Raw genomic sequence first — 11,329 nt, forward strand, 5'->3', positions numbered from 1 at the left:
AGCTGTCGATCGAGGTCAGCTCTCATGTTCCACTCTCCTCCAGGAGACAGGAGGGACCACTGCTTCGTGCTGCTGCCCTGACTTTCTCCCCCTTGCCGGACAAACTGGATCCGCTGCTGTGATGTGACTGGGCTGCTCTTGTTTGATTCCAGTCTGCGTGCTTCCAGAATTTCTGCTAGTTTGCGCAGCACCCGGTCGTGCCGCCATCTGTACCGACCCTGCGTCAGTCCCGCCTTGCATCCAGAGAGGATGTGTCGCAAGTTTGGGTTGTTGGCGTTGCAGAGTTGGCAGGTCTCCTCTGTGCCGTACCAGAGGTGCAGGTTCCGGGAACTGGGAAGGGTGTCGTAGGTGGCCCTGATCGAGAAGCTCAGCCTTGCTTGGGGCAGCCTCCACATATCCTTCCATGTGATGGCTCTGTTGATCACAGCCTCCCACGTTGTCCACCTTCCTTGCTGTTGTTGGCCCACGGCTCTGATTTTGTAGCACTCCTCTTCGATCTTTACGACTTCAGAGATCACTAGATCTTTCCTTTCCTTCCTCGTTGCCTTGGATTACATCTTGGGGGCTGATCCCCATCCAAAACCAGTCCTGCCTGGCTGCAGCACCCCGACGATCTCCTGGTGTTTCAAGCGATTGATGGCCTGGTCAACTGCCTGCGTGGCATCCCACTTGCGTCCTGTGCGAACCTGGGCCTTGCTGTGTTGGACAAACGGGTCGGGTGAGTCTCTCAGCTCGAACACAAGTCTCACTTTCTCCTGTTTATAGCCCAGGCTGATGGATTTCAGTGGGAGCTTCAGTGTGGTTCTTCCAAACAGCGCTGTATTAGTGAGGCAGCGGGGAAGGCCCAGCCACTTGCGGATGTAGTTGTTGGCTTTTGCGTCCAACTTCAGCACTGTTGTCAAAGTGTTGTTTTCTGCCTTTCACGAGCACATTTGGACTTGTTGTTGAATAATCCTATAATGTAACTCTAAATGACAATCAGAGCAACTTGAATTGCGTGTGTGCAGCCTTTTACTCAAAAGTGATCAACGTTTCGTTTTCGGAGTCTCTTTTGACAATCTCTTCGAGAGCTGTTTTCAGTCATTAACAGAGCTGTTCTGAAAGTGTCCAAGCGGCCTGTTCTTAGAGTGGACTGTTTTTTGCATTCGTTCTCAAGTTATATCAAACTATCAAAGTGTTGTTTTCTGTCTTTCACGAGCACATTTTGACTTGTTGTTGAATAATCCTATAATGTAACTCTAAATGACAATCAGAGCAACTTGAATTGCGTGTGTGCAGCCTTTTGCTCAAAAGTGATCAACGTTTCGTTTTCGGAGTCTCTTTTGACAATCTCTTCGAGAGCTGTTTTCAGTCATTAACAGAGCTGTTCTGAACGTGTCCAAGCGGCCTGTTCTTAGAGTGGACTGTTTTTTGCATTCGTTCTCAAGTTATATCAAAGTGTTGTTTTCTGCCTTTCTCGAGCACATTTTGACTTGTTGTTGAATGCTCCTATAATGTAACTCTAAATGACAATCAGAGCAACTTGAATTGCGTGTGTGCAGCCTTTTGCTCAAAAGTGATCAACGTTTCGTTTTCGGAGTCTCTTTTGACAATCTCTTCGAGAGCTGTTTTCAGTCATTAACAGAGCTGTTCTGAAAGTGTCCAAGCGGCCTGTTCTTAGAGTGGACTGTTTTTTGCATTCGTTCTCAAGTTATATCAAACTATCAAAGTGTTGTTTTCTGCCTTTCACGAGCACATTTTGACTTGTTGTTGAATAATCCTATAATGTAGCTCTAAATGACAATCAGAGCAACTTGAATTGCGTGTGTGCAGCCTTTTGCTCAAAAGTGATCAACGTTTCGTTTTCGGAGTCTCTTTTGACAATCTCTTCGAGAGCTGTTTTCAGTCATTAACAGAGCTGTTCTGAAAGTGTCCAAGCGGCCTGTTCTTAGAGTGGACTGTTTTTTGCATTCGTTCTCAAGTTATATCAAACTATCAAAGTGTTGTTTTCTGCCTTTCACGAGCACATTTTGACTTGTTGTTGAATAATCCTATAATGTAACTCTAAATGACAATCAGAGCAACTTGAATTGCGTGTGTGCAGCCTTTTGCTCAAAAGTGATCAACGTTTCGTTTTCGGAGTCTCTTTTGACAATCTCTTCGAGAGCTGTTTTCAGTCATTAACAGAGCTGTTCTGAAAGTGTCCAAGCGGCCTGTTCTGAGAGTGGACTGTTTTTTGCATTCCTTCTCAAGTTATATCAAAGTGTTGTTTTCTGCCTTTCACGAGCACATTTTGACTTGTTGTTGAATAATCCTATAATGTAACTCTAAATGACAATCAGAGCAACTTGAATTGCGTGTGTGCAGCCTTTTGCTCAAAAGTGATCAACGTTTCGTTTTCAGAGTCTCTTTTGACAATCTCTTCGAGAGCTGTTTTCAGTCATTAACAGAGCTGTTCTGAAAGTGTCCAAGCGGCCTGTTCTTAGAGTGGACTGTTTTTTGCATTCGTTCTCAAGTTATATCAAACTATCAAAGTGTTGTTTTCTGCCTTTCACGAGCACATTTTGACTTGTTGTTGAATAATCCTATAATGTAACTCTAAATGACAATCAGAGCAACTTGAATTGCGTGTGTGCAGCCTTTTGCTCAAAAGTGATCAACGTTTCGTTTTCGGAGTCTCTTTTGATAATCTCTTCGAGAGCTGTTTTCAGTCATTAACAGAGCTGTTCTGAAAGTGTCCAAGCGGCCTGTTCTTAGAGTGGACTGTTTTTTGCATTCGTTCTCAAGTTATATCAAACTATCAAAGTGTTGCTTTCTGCCTTTCACGAGCACATTTTGACTTGTTGATGAATAATCCTATAATGTAACTCTAAATGACAATCAGAGCAACTTGAATTGCGTGTGTGCAGCCTTTTGCTCAAAAGTGATCAACGTTTCGTTTTCGGAGTCTCTTTTGACAATCTCTTCGAGAGCTGTTTTCAGTCATTAACAGAGCTGTTCTGAAAGTGTCCAAGCGGCCTGTTCTTAGAGTGGACTGTTTTTTGCATTCGTTCTCAAGTTATATCAAACTATCAAAGTGTTGTTTTCTGCCTTTCACGAGCACATTTTGACTTGTTGTTGAATAATCCTATAATGTAACTCTAAATGACAATCAGAGCAACTTGAATTGCGTGTGTGCAGCCTTTTGCTCAAAAGTGATCAACGTTTCGTTTTCGGAGTCTCTTTTGACAATCTCTTCGAGAGCTGTTTTCAGTCATTAACAGAGCTGTTCTGAAAGTGTCCAAGCGGCCTGTTCTTAGAGTGGACTGTTTTTTGCATTCGTTCTCAAGTTATATCAAACTATCAAAGTGTTGTTTTCTGCCTTTCACGAGCACATTTTGACTTGTTGTTGAATAATCCTATAATGTAACTCTAAATGACAATCAGAGCAACTTGAATTGCGTGTGTGCAGCCTTTTGCTCAAAAGTGATCAACGTTTCGTTTTCGGAGTCTCTTTTGACAATCTCTTCGAGAGCTGTTTTCAGTCATTAACAGAGCTGTTCTGAACGTGTCCAAGCGGCCTGTTCTTAGAGTGGACTGTTTTTTGCATTCGTTCTCAAGTTATATCAAAGTGTTGTTTTCTGCCTTTCTCGAGCACATTTTGACTTGTTGTTGAATGCTCCTATAATGTAACTCTAAATGACAATCAGAGCAACTTGAATTGCGTGTGTGCAGCCTTTTGCTCAAAAGTGATCAACGTTTCGTTTTCGGAGTCTCTTTTGACAATCTCTTCGAGAGCTGTTTTCAGTCATTAACAGAGCTGTTCTGAAAGTGTCCAAGCGGCCTGTTCTTAGAGTGGACTGTTTTTTGCATTCGTTCTCAAGTTATATCAAACTATCAAAGTGTTGTTTTCTTCCTTTCACGAGCACATTTTGACTTGTTGTTGAATAATCCTATAATGTAACTCTAAATGACAATCAGAGCAACTTGAATTGCGTGTGTGCAGCCTTTTGCTCAAAAGTGATCAACGTTTCGTTTTCGGAGTCTCTTTTGACAATCTCTTCGAGAGCTGTTTTCAGTCATTAACAGAGCTGTTCTGAAAGTGTCCAAGCGGCCTGTTCTTAGAGTGGACTGTTTTTTGCATTCGTTCTCAAGTTATATCAAACTATCAAAGTGTTGTTTTCTGCCTTTCACGAGCACATTTTGACTTGTTGTTGAATAATCCTATAATGTAGCTCTAAATGACAATCAGAGCAACTTGAATTGCGTGTGTGCAGCCTTTTGCTCAAAAGTGATCAACGTTTCGTTTTCGGAGTCTCTTTTGACAATCTCTTCGAGAGCTGTTTTCAGTCATTAACAGAGCTGTTCTGAAAGTGTCCAAGCGGCCTGTTCTTAGAGTGGACTGTTTTTTGCATTCGTTCTCAAGTTATATCAAACTATCAAAGTGTTGTTTTCTGCCTTTCACGAGCACATTTTGACTTGTTGTTGAATAATCCTATAATGTAACTCTAAATCAGAGCAACTTGAATTGCGTGTGTGCAGCCTTTTGCTCAAAAGTGATCAACGTTTCGTTTTCGGAGTCTCTTTTGACAATCTCTTCGAGAGCTGTTTTCAGTCATTAACAGAGCTGTTCTGAAAGTGTCCAAGCGGCCTGTTCTGAGAGTTGACTGTTTTTTGCATTCGTTCTCAAGTTCTATCAGTGTTGTTTTCTGCTTTTCTGGAGCACATTTTGACTTGTTGCTGAATGCTCCTATAATGTAACTCTAAATGACAATCAGAGCAACTTGAATTGCGTGTGTGCAGCCTTTTGCTCAAAAGTGATCAACGTTTCGTTTTCGGAGTCTCTTTTGACAATCTCTTCGAGAGCTGTTTTCAGTCATTAACAGAGCTGTTCTGAAAGTGTCCAAGCGGCCTGTTCTTAGAGTGGACTGTTTTTTGCATTCGTTCTCAAGTTATATCAAACTATCAAAGTGTTGTTTTCTGCCTTTCACGAGTACATTTTGACTTGTTGTGGAATAATCCTATAATGTAACTCTAAATGACAATCAGAGCAACTTGAATTGCGTGTGTGCAGCCTTTTGCTCAAAAGTGATCAACGTTTCGTTTTCGGAGTCTCTTTTGACAATCTCTTCGAGAGCTGTTTTCAGTCATTAACAGAGCTGTTCTGAAAGTGTCCAAGCGGCCTGTTCTTAGAGTGGACTGTTTTTTGCATTCGTTCTCAAGTTATATCAAACTATCAAAGTGTTGTTTTCTGCCTTTCACGAGCACATTTTGACTTGTTGTTGAATAATCCTATAATGTAACTCTAAATGACAATCAGAGCAACTTGAATTGCGTGTGTGCAGCCTTTTGCTCAAAAGTGATCAACGTTTCGTTTTCGGAGTCTCTTTTGACAATCTCTTCGAGAGCTGTTTTCAGTCATTAACAGAGCTGTTCTGAAAGTGTCCAAGCGGCCTGTTCTGAGAGTGGACTGTTTTTTGCATTCCTTCTCAAGTTATATCAAAGTGTTGTTTTCTGCCTTTCTCAAGCACATTTTGACTTGTTGTTGAATGCTCCTATAATGTAACTCTAAATGACAATCAGAGCAACTTGAATTGCGTGTGTGCAGCCTTTTGCTCAAAAGTGATCAACGTTTCGTTTTCGGAGTCTCTTTTGACAATCTCTTCGAGAGCTGTTTTCAGTCATTAACAGAGCTGTTCTGAAAGTGTCCAAGCGGCCTGTTCTTAGAGTGGACTGTTTTTTGCATTCGTTCTCAAGTTATATCAAACTATCAAAGTGTTGTTTTCTGCCTTTCACGAGCACATTTTGACTTGTTGTTGAATAATCCTATAATGTAACTCTAAATGACAATCAGAGCAACTTGAATTGCGTGTGTGCAGCCTTTTGCTCAAAAGTGATCAACGTTTCGTTTTCGGAGTCTCTTTTGACAATCTCTTCGAGAGCTGTTTTCAGTCATTAACAGAGCTGTTCTGAAAGTGTCCAAGCGGCCTGTTCTGAGAGTTGACTGTTTTTTGCATTCGTTCTCAAGTTCTATCAGTGTTGTTTTCTGCTTTTCTGGAGCACATTTTGACTTGTTGCTGAATGCTCCTATAATGTAACTCTAAATGACAATCAGAGCAACTTGAATTGCGTGTGTGCAGCCTTTTGCTCAAAAGTGATCAACGTTTCGTTTTCGGAGTCTCTTTTGACAATCTCTCCGAGAGCTGTTTTCAGTCATTAACAGAGCTGTTCTGAAAGTGTCCAAGCGGCCTGTTCTGAGAGTGGACTGTTTTTTGCATTCCTTCTCAAGTTATATCAAAGTGTTGTTTTCTGCCTTTCTCGAGCACATTTTGACTTGTTGTTGAATGCTCCTATAATGTAACTCTAAATGACAATCAGAGCAACTTGAATTGCGTGTGTGCAGCCTTTTGCTCAAAAGTGATCAACGTTTCGTTTTCGGAGTCTCTTTTGACAATCTCTTCGAGAGCTGTTTTCAGTCATTAACAGAGCTGTTCTGAAAGTGTCCAAGCGGCCTGTTCTTAGAGTGGACTGTTTTTTGCATTCGTTCTCAAGTTATATCAAACTATCAAAGTGTTGTTTTCTGCCTTTCACGAGCACATTTTGACTTGTTGTTGAATAATCCTATAATGTAACTCTAAATGACAATCAGAGCAACTTGAATTGCGTGTGTGCAGCCTTTTGCTCAAAAGTGATCAACGTTTCGTTTTCGGAGTCTCTTTTGACAATCTCTTCGAGAGCTATTTTCAGTCATTAACAGAGCTGTTCTGAACGTGTCCAAGCGGCCTGTTCTTAGAGTGGACTGTTTTTTGCATTCGTTCTCAAGTTATATCAAAGTGTTGTTTTCTGCCTTTCTCGAGCACATTTTGACTTGTTGTTGAATGCTCCTATAATGTAACTCTAAATGACAATCAGAGCAACTTCAATTGCGTGTGTGCAGCCTTTTGCTCAAAAGTGATCAACGTTTCGTTTTCGGAGTCTCTTTTGACAATCTCTTCGAGAGCTGTTTTCAGTCATTAACAGAGCTGTTCTGAAAGTGTCCAAGCGGCCTGTTCTTAGAGTGGACTGTTTTTTGCATTCGTTCTCAAGTTATATCAAACTATCAAAGTGTTGTTTTCTGCCTTTCACGAGCACATTTTGACTTGTTGTTGAATAATCCTATAATGTAACTCTAAATGACAATCAGAGCAACTTGAATTGCGTGTGTGCAGCCTTTTGCTCAAAAGTGATCAACGTTTCGTTTTCGGAGTCTCTTTTGACAATCTCTTCGAGAGCTGTTTTCAGTCATTAACAGAGCTGTTCTGAAAGTGTCCAAGCGGCCTGTTCTTAGAGTGGACTGTTTTTTGCATTCGTTCTCAAGTTATATCAAACTATCAAAGTGTTGTTTTCTGCCTTTCACGAGCACATTTTGACTTGTTGTTGAATAATCCTATAATGTAACTCTAAATGACAATCAGAGCAACTTGAATTGCGTGTGTGCAGCCTTTTGCTCAAAAGTGATCAACGTTTCGTTTTCGGAGTCTCTTTTGACAATCTCTTCGAGAGCTGTTTTCAGTCATTAACAGAGCTGTTCTGAAAGTGTCCAAGCGGCCTGTTCTTAGAGTGGACTGTTTTTTGCATTCGTTCTCAAGTTATATCAAACTATCAAAGTGTTGTTTTCTGCCTTTCACTAGCACATTTTGACTTGTTGTTGAATAATCCTATAATGTAACTCTAAATGACAATCAGAGCAACTTCAATTGCGTGTGTGCAGCCTTTTGCTCAAAAGTGATCAACGTTTCGTTTTCGGAGTCTCTTTTGACAATCTCTTCGAGAGCTGTTTTCAGTCATTAACAGAGCTGTTCTGAAAGTGTCCAAGCGGCCTGTTCTTAGAGTGGACTGTTTTTTGCATTCGTTCTCAAGTTATATCAAACTATCAAAGTGTTGTTTTCTGCCTTTCACGAGCACATTTTGACTTGTTGTTGAATAATCCTATAATGTAACTCTAAATGACAATCAGAGCAACTTGAATTGCGTGTGTGCAGCCTTTTGCTCAAAAGTGATCAACGTTTCGTTTTCGGAGTCTCTTTTGACAATCTCTTCGAGAGCTGTTTTCAGTCATTAACAGAGCTGTTCTGAAAGTGTCCAAGCGGCCTGTTCTGAGAGTGGACTGTTTTTTGCATTCCTTCTCAAGTTATATCAAAGTGTTGTTTTCTGCCTTTCTCGAGCACATTTTGACTTGTTGTTGAATGCTCCTATAATGTAACTCTAAATGACAATCAGAGCAACTTCAATTGCGTGTGTGCAGCCTTTTGCTCAAAAGTGATCAACGTTTCGTTTTCGGAGTCTCTTTTGACAATCTCTTCGAGAGCTGTTTTCAGTCATTAACAGAGCTGTTCTGAAAGTGTCCAAGCGGCCTGTTCTTAGAGTGGACTGTTTTTTGCATTCGTTCTCAAGTTATATCAAACTATCAAAGTGTTGTTTTCTGCCTTTCACGAGCACATTTTGACTTGTTGTTGAATAATCCTATAATGTAACTCTAAATGACAATCAGAGCAACTTGAATTGCGTGTGTGCAGCCTTTTGCTCAAAAGTGATCAACGTTTCGTTTTCGGAGTCTCTTTTGACAATCTCTTCGAGAGCTGTTTTCAGTCATTAACAGAGCTGTTCTGAAAGTGTCCAAGCGGCCTGTTCTTAGAGTGGACTGTTTTTTGCATTCGTTCTCAAGTTATATCAAACTATCAAAGTGTTGTTTTCTGCCTTTCACGAGCACATTTTGACTTGTTGTTGAATAATCCTATAATGTAACTCTAAATGACAATCAGAGCAACTTGAATTGCGTGTGTGCAGCCTTTTGCTCAAAAGTGATCAACGTTTCGTTTTCGGAGTCTCTTTTGACAATCTCTTCGAGAGCTGTTTTCAGTCATTAACAGAGCTGTTCTGAAAGTGTCCAAGCGGCCTGTTCTTAGAGTGGACTGTTTTTTGCATTCGTTCTCAAGTTATATCAAACTATCAAAGTGTTGTTTTCTGCCTTTCACTAGCACATTTTGACTTGTTGTTGAATAATCCTATAATGTAACTCTAAATCAGAGCAACTTGAATTGCGTGTGTGCAGCCTTTTGCTCAAAAGTGATCAACGTTTCGTTTTCGGAGTCTCTTTTGACAATCTCTTCGAGAGCTGTTTTCAGTCATTAACAGAGCTGTTCTGAAAGTGTCCAAGCGGCCTGTTCTGAGAGTTGACTGTTTTTTGCATTCGTTCTCAAGTTCTATCAGTGTTGTTTTCTGCTTTTCTGGAGCACATTTTGACTTGTTGCTGAATGCTCCTATAATGTAACTCTAAATGACAATCAGAGCAACTTGAATTGCGTGTGTGCAGCCTTTTGCTCAAAAGTGATCAACGTTTCGTTTTCGGAGTCTCTTTTGACAATCTCTTCGAGAGCTGTTTTCAGTCATTAACAGAGCTGTTCTGAAAGTGTCCAAGCGGCCTGTTCTTAGAGTGGACTGTTTTTTGCATTCGTTCTCAAGTTATATCAAACTATCAAAGTGTTGTTTTCTGCCTTTCACGAGCACATTTTGACTTGTTGTTGAATAATCCTATAATGTAACTCTAAATGACAATCAGAGCAACTTGAATTGCGTGTGTGCAGCCTTTTGCTCAAAAGTGATCAACGTTTCGTTTTCGGAGTCTCTTTTGACAATCTCTTCGAGAGCTGTTTTCAGTCATTAACAGAGCTGTTCTGAAAGTGTCCAAGCGGCCTGTTCTGAGAGTGGACTGTTTTTTGCATTCCTTCTCAAGTTATATCAAAGTGTTGTTTTCTGCCTTTCTCGAGCACATTTTGACTTGTTGTTGAATGCTCCTATAATGTAACTCTAAATGACAATCAGAGCAACTTGAATTGCGTGTGTGCAGCCTTTTGCTCAAAAGTGATCAACGTTTCGTTTTCGGAGTCTCTTTTGACAATCTCTTCGAGAGCTGTTTTCAGTCATTAACAGAGCTGTTCTGAAAGTGTCCAAGCGGCCTGTTCTTAGAGTGGACTGTTTTTTGCATTCGTTCTCAAGTTATATCAAACTATCAAAGTGTTGTTTTCTGCCTTTCACGAGCACATTTTGACTTGTTGTTGAATAATCCTATAATGTAACTCTAAATGACAATCAGAGCAACTTGAATTGCGTGTGTGCAGCCTTTTGCTCAAAAGTGATCAACGTTTCGTTTTCGGAGTCTCTTTTGACAATCTCTTCGAGAGCTGTTTTCAGTCATTAACAGAGCTGTTCTGAAAGTGTCCAAGCGGCCTGTTCTGAGAGTTGACTGTTTTTTGCATTCGTTCTCAAGTTCTATCAGTGTTGTTTTCTGCTTTTCTGGAGCACATTTTGACTTGTTGCTGAATGCTCCTATAATGTAACTCTAAATGACAATCAGAGCAACTTGAATTGCGTGTGTGCAGCCTTTTGCTCAAAAGTGATCAACGTTTGGTTTTCGGAGTCTCTTTTGACAATCTCTCCGAGAGCTGTTTTCAGTCATTAACAGAGCTGTTCTGAAAGTGTCCAAGCGGCCTGTTCTGAGAGTGGACTGTTTTTTGCATTCCTTCTCAAGTTATATCAAAGTGTTGTTTTCTGCCTTTCTCGAGCACATTTTGACTTGTTGTTGAATGCTCCTATAATGTAACTCTAAATGACAATCAGAGCAACTTGAATTGCGTGTGTGCAGCCTTTTGCTCAAAAGTGATCAACGTTTCGTTTTCGGAGTCTCTTTTGACAATCTCTTCGAGAGCTGTTTTCAGTCATTAACAGAGCTGTTCTGAAAGTGTCCAAGCGGCCTGTTCTTAGAGTGGACTGTTTTTTGCATTCGTTCTCAAGTTATATCAAACTATCAAAGTGTTGTTTTCTGCCTTTCACGAGCACATTTTGACTTGTTGCTGAATGCTCCTATAATGTAACTCTAAATGACAATCAGAGCAACTTGAATTGCGTGTTTGCAGCCTTTTGCTCAAAAGTGATCAACGTTTCGTTTTCGGAGTCTCTTTTGACAATCTCTTCGAGAGCTGTTTTCAGTCATTAACAGAGCTGTTCTGAAAGTGTCCAAGCGGCCTGTTCTTAGAGTGGACTGTTTTTTGCATTCGTTCTCAAGTTATATCAAACTATCAAAGTGTTGTTTTCTGCCTTTCACGAGCACATTTTGACTTGTTGTTGAATAATCCTATAATGTAACTCTAAATGACAATCAGAGCAACTTGAATTGCGTGTGTGCAGCCTTTTGCTCAAAAGTGATCAACGTTTCGTTTTCGGAGTCTCTTTTGACAATCTCTTCGAGAGCTGTTTTCAGTCATTAACAGAGCTGTTCTGAAAGTGTCCAAGCGGCCTGTTCTGAGAGTGGACTGTTTTTTGCATTCCTTCTCAA

This window comes from Nansenia antarctica (assembly GCF_963989245.1).
Source record: "Nansenia antarctica genome assembly, chromosome: 13".
Classification (NCBI taxonomy): domain Eukaryota; kingdom Metazoa; phylum Chordata; class Actinopteri; order Argentiniformes; family Microstomatidae; genus Nansenia; species Nansenia antarctica.